Source organism: Drosophila kikkawai, chromosome X (genome assembly GCF_030179895.1).
Source record: "Drosophila kikkawai strain 14028-0561.14 chromosome X, DkikHiC1v2, whole genome shotgun sequence".
Classification (NCBI taxonomy): domain Eukaryota; kingdom Metazoa; phylum Arthropoda; class Insecta; order Diptera; family Drosophilidae; genus Drosophila; species Drosophila kikkawai.
This window is the reverse complement of record NC_091733.1, coordinates 9073804-9080176: the sequence shown is the minus strand read 5'-3', so window position 1 is coordinate 9080176 and position 6373 is coordinate 9073804.

Genomic DNA, 6373 nt, shown 5'->3' with positions numbered 1-6373 from the left:
TAGAAATTCGTTAGAAGGCCATACAGGGTGATCGTGTGCCTTTATTTCACTCCAAACTAATCAGAGTTTGCAAATAAAATCACGTCCTTGAGAAATTTTTTATTTTGTTGTATGTAATAAATAATTTTAGTTACTGAAATATTTTTAATAAGAAATTTGTTGAAAAAAATTTAGAGGGTACCCAAGTTTTGATAGCATTCCCATTCCAAGACCAGCTTGCCTGCGAGACATTTTGGGACTTGGCCAAGAAAGTGACGCGCAGGTGGCCAACAGCCACTGATCACAGATCACACTGACCACTAAACACCAGGCACTAGCAGTATATAAAAAATATATATGAGCTATCCACCGACATTGGCCCTCGCACGTTCCACGCTCCATTGACAGAAAACAAATTTGCATTTGCCAGGCATTCGCCAGTCAGTTAGCATAGAGCGGTACACTTGGCGAAAAAAATTGTGAAGAAAAGAGGGTCATATTTTTTGGGAATATATACATAAATATATATATAACTTAAATTTTGTCAAACATATTTCCAAAAAATATTAATAATAATAATAATATAATTATAATAATAAAATTAAGTTAATTTAGTAAGGGAATTAAAGGGAAAAGCTTCAATTAGAACGTCTTTAATATGTCATATATAAAACTTAATATTCAGATAAATTTATAATATATATGTCTATAATATATTACATATATTTTGTATTTATGTAAAACTACGGGGTAAACTTAGTGCCAGAAGGGAGATGAGACCTCTGTCCTGATTAATCATTAACAAAGAATCCCATTAGCAAAGGTCTAAAAAATAATTCGCAAATTATTTGCGTTAAGCTAAAGATTATATGCTAGAAATTAAAAAGGCGCTGAGTCAAACGCAGGAATGGCAACATAAATCTTAAGTAAAGAATATATTGTATGCTAATTTTAAGAAGGTTTCTTTGCTCTCTTGGCTTATTACTCATATTCAGGCATTTTCAACATTTTCAGCATTTTCATATTTCAAAAATTGCAATACTGTTGCTTTGATATTTAATTAAGAGCAAAAATTACACACAATTTTGAAACTATTTTGGTTTAAAAAATCAAACTACTTCTAGGATTCTAGGATTCTACCAAATAGATATTGAGTATACGCCATGTGACACGCGGATATTACGCATACGTCGCTCGTCGAGAATTCGAAAACACATAAATAATTGCCCAACAATTTGCGCTGTCTGCGCACACAGAGATCTTTGCCCCGATTGGGCCTGTGTGTGTGTATGTGTGTGTGTGTGTGTGTGTTAGCCCTGTTATCGCCGCTATATATCTGTATATATCTGGCCGAGATGCTCACTTTGCCGTCTGGCCGGTGTCGGGAGGTGCCATTGTCTTAATTATCTTGAGGATTTCGCAGCCATATGCCTTGATTATCTATTGCCGCCGCCGTGGCTTTGACTCATCGCCATCATCATCATCTCACCTCGATTCGCACTGCTTCGTCCTTATCCCCATCTTAATCCGTATCCAAATCGGAACCCTCATCCCCATCGTCATGCCCCATTCCTCGTTCGCATTCCCATTCCCCAAGCCCTATCATCATCATCATTCTGCTTGCACAGCGAGAATTAAAGGTAAGTTTTCTGTTTCTATTATTTTTTTAAATATATTTTTTTAGTTTTTTTATTGTAGAATATATTCCGAATTTCTGTTACTCATTTTCTTAAAATTTAAAAAATAAAACTGCATTATTTAAACCATAAAAATTCGTGCTGTGCATCGAAAAGGCAGAAGCAATAGGAATCAACGTCACCGCCTCACTTCTATTTTTCTCTCTGGCAAAAATCACGCGCCTCTAATGCGATCGCTGATAAAATTCTAGTCGGTGTTTTTCTTCTTTTTTCCTTTCTTATTTTCTCTCCTTTTATTTTATTTTAGTTTTCTTATTTTATTTTCTGTTGCAGAGTCGTCGTTTTTCTGCAATTTCAAAAGCATTTGCATTGACTGCAATTATTCATTGAATCGACCGATCTATATGGTGGTATCAACCAAAGCTATATCCCCTCACGTGCCTGGGCGATCGCGTGCCCCTCTTGGCCAACGCCACCGCCCCTGCCCCCGTCCCTGCGAAGAAAAGGCACTAATTGCCAGCGCATTTGCAGCTGATTTGGCGCTAAGCGAAAGCGAGCTGCCAGGCAAATATTTATGGTTTATGATGAGGGGTCATTCCCTCGTCTCGTGTCAGCCAAAAAATAAAAACAAAACAGAAAACAAAGTAAAAATATACAAAAAACAGCTAAAATCTATGACCCTGAAAAAATAGCGTCAAGTAGCGCTAATGAATATCGGAAACTATCGGAGCTATAGCTTGTACGATCCATCTAGTTAGTTTTATTAATTATCAAGAGTTTAGAGACCATGTAAATACAAGCGATTGCAAATTTAATTTAATTTTAACTATATTTTTTAAATAGGCTGAGAAACAGTTTAGAATATTATAATTATTTATTAATTAATTATTTAATTAACTAGAGTCAAGGGAAATATGATTTATTAAGTAGCAAAAGAGTTACAGCACAAAAAATATAATATATTTTATAAAAAAATCAAAGAAATATTTCTGTTAAAATTTAAAATTAATTTATTTGAATTAATTAATCAAATATAAAATTTGCATATTTAAATGGACTTTAAATTGTAAATAAAGCAAGAATGTGTCAGGTAAAAAATGTAATAACTTATTTAATTTCATAAAATAAATTAAGCCTTATGAATCAAATAAGGAAAATATAATTTAATAATGAAATATATATATTTTCTAAGACATTTAATTATGAAATATATATATTTTCTAAGGAAACCTCCAGGGAACTTCTCCGAAATAGTTGAGATCGGGACTTAGACCTGGGACTAGGATTGGAAGTGGGATTGGAACTGGGACTGCTATGCCGGATCGTGACAGAATAATGAATTGAAAGGGAAACCAGATTGCCGGCTTTGCTCACATATTCCCACACATTCCATTTCCACATCCACTACTAGCCAAGCCGGTGAAAATGTTCTGCGGCTTTGACAATTGTTTATTTTTAGAGCCAAACAAGTAACCATATATTAGGTATTTGTTTAAATAAAAAAAATATTTAATAAACCTAGCAAAAAAGATTTTTTTCTATATTCTAAACCTTAATTATACTTAAAAAACAAAGTAAAAGTAAAACATATTGGGTTTTAATAAATAAATAAATTAAATTGAATTAAAATAAATTTATTGTGTTTAAATAAAAATCAATATAACATACATCTCAAATAATCTATATTTTTTTTATTCTAGTTGTCGATAAATAAATACAAAACGCAGCGCATATGTTTATTTATATTTTATATATTTGTTTTCTATATTTCGTTTATACTTGTTTTTAGTTTTTATATATTTATATTTATTTGTATTTTTTTATTTACTCTTACTTTCATTTTTTTTTATTGTTTTTATTATTATTTATGACCAAGAACTGATTGATTTCAAGTTTAAAAATTCCCCTGCTATATATCCTAGGCCAGTGATTACTGTACCTCCATCTCAGCCGGTTGGGTGAGGCCATACGCCTCACTGAGCAGGGAGCTGGAAGCTCTACTGGCCACGGGCTGTGCTCATGCTCATCATCCGCCAACTGGGCAGGGCTTGAAGCCACCGAAAGCTGTCTAAGAATTGTCCCAGCTGTTGTAGTTTTTATATAGTTTTATTTATTTATGTAAAGCTAACAATTGATTAAAACTAGAAGCCATTTTTTATAATTCAAAGCATTAAATACTTAGAGAAAAGCTTTTTAAATTAATCCAAAATATTCTCAAAATATTTCCCAAATATACATCTTTCATATTCATATTTCTTGGACGTTCTATTATAATCTCCGCTGGGCTAGGGCTTTTCATGGACCTATATTGGCTATGCATATATGCTTATAGATCGGAGAACGTTGACAGAGATCAAGAGAGAGAGATCGCTCGAGAGCAGCGGCGCTTGCTGGCTAGCTCTCTCTCTCTCTCTCGCTAAAAATCGAAAAAAAAAAATCTAAAATGTAGATCTATGTCTGTGTCTATGAGCGGCAGAAAACTTCAGTTTGTCAAAGATCGCGACGACCGAACGAACGCGGCGCCGCTGCCAGTGGAACGCGGCGAACACGAAACCGAAACGCGACCGAAATCGCGCACGAACCGCAGCCGAAACGCTACCGAAACGCAACCGAAACGCACCCGTCTGTCCTGTACCGTTATTTCCGTACCATCCGCTATCGATATCGATTATCCCTATCGATTGACAGGACTGGCTGTGTGCGCGGCAACGAAATTTATAATTTTTTCCTTTCGCTCAAACATATATGTATATATTTTTTGTTTTTAATGTGAAATGTACGTGCCATGTGTGTATGTGTCTATGGTATGTGTGTGTGCGTGTGCGAACTGTTCATGCGGCAATTACATTGATTTTTAATAGTTATCGGTTTTTAATGAACCACTGAAAAATGGAAATTATGCTTGGCACACTCGTGATTATCGGTTCTGGCAATTGCAGCTTAACTCGCCATTATTTGCAACATATATGGGCGTGACGATCATTATTACAGTGCGTTGCGGCATATTAATGCGATCGCTATTATGTCGATTATGAGTTATGAGGCTGTAAAATGAAAATTATCACATTTCTTAGTGCTATCGAAAAAATCTATTCTTTGAAAAGGTTTTGCTTTATAAAACATTGAATTAGTTGAATTTTTAAAATTCCTGAAGCAAAATTGATAATATTCTTTTGTAATTTATCGATATTATTTATCGAAGAACGTGCACATTACTGAAGCGCACTTTTTTATTGCCATTTTTACACTTTCGCTTTTAATGATCACATTGAAATGGAATGCCATCGGTTTGGGCAATTCCAATTTTAATTCCAATTCCGATTGACATTCCAATTCCGTTTCAATATCGTTTCGCAAAGATCGGCGACACTTAGCCGGGACACACACCCCGAAAACGAGACAATTACCCAGGAATGGGGCATGATTTCTTTTATTACTGTGTTTAAACCCAAACTGACGCCAAAAGGGCGACTGAAACAAACAAAAATAAAACAAAAAAAACGAAGGAAAAAATATCAATCGAACAACGATCGATTCGGACCAGTTCCAGAAGGGAAAGGGTGTCAATGCACTTGGAAAACAAATTTGACAAACAGAAAAATGGTTTCTTAAATGGAATATTATATTAGAGAATATTATTAGAATTATTTAAAAGGAAAAAGAAACATTACAACAATTTTCTAATAGGTTTATAGGAGGAATTTCTATGAAGTATTTCTGCTACCGAATAGATACTACTATTTTGGCGCCGTGTAGGTGGGTTAGATCGATCGGCGGCGTATGATGAAATTTCCTGAGCGGTTCAACAACAACAACAACAACAGCCGCCAGCCATTTACAATTCCAATCGAATGGCAATTGTTGCCTTGCCTCCGACTTGCAGCATGATTCAAGTCGAGGGCGTGCCAAGGGACCGGCCGGAGGTTTGTCTATATCGTCTATATATGAACAAATACTACGAGAGTAAGTACATAGACCATTGTGGTAGCTGGCTACGATGACGTAGCCCCGTAGTAGCATTTTTTCGATCAGAACTGTGCAAAACGTAAAAGTAGGGAGTTTAGGGAGGACTATCTTATTAAATGAATATTTTTAAATACTTTTCATGAGACTGTAGACACGGTACTTGTATTACGAGATTTCGATTTCGCTATGATCAACTGATCAAACACTCTCCCCTTTTGATCGTCCAAACAATACACGGAATTTAACAATGTTTGCCAGTTGGCTAACTGCTGTTTTACGGCCACTTTGGCTAGAAAACAAAGCTTTTTCCCTACGCGACGCACACACATGACGTATACGTGATATTTTTGGCCTGCACAAAAAAAAAAAACACAAAATGAAAAACAGACAGAAAGAGAAAGAGCCAGAGCGACAGATAGACGAATCTCTGTTGCTAGGGTGGCACTTTGTATTTTGTATTGGGGGTTAGTCAGCTTATAAATAATGGAATTTCATCTAGGGGCTTTTAGTGAGCTGCTGCCGCCGCCGCCGCCGCCGCCGCTGCTGACTACTGTGAACTTTGCTTCAAAGAACTTTTATTCCGATGACCATCAGGGGGAAAATTACTCAATCGAATCACGAACCATTTCCTGGAACAAAAGAATTTACTGGATTTCAAGTTTTGAGTGTTGAAGTGACAAGCTTTTGTTTGGAGTTGAGTTTAGAATTGAAGGTGCTTTTTTTATGATTTTTATTTTCACCTGAAATAAAGGTCTCCAATCTCAATATTCCCCTGTTCTCCTTAAAGCCAC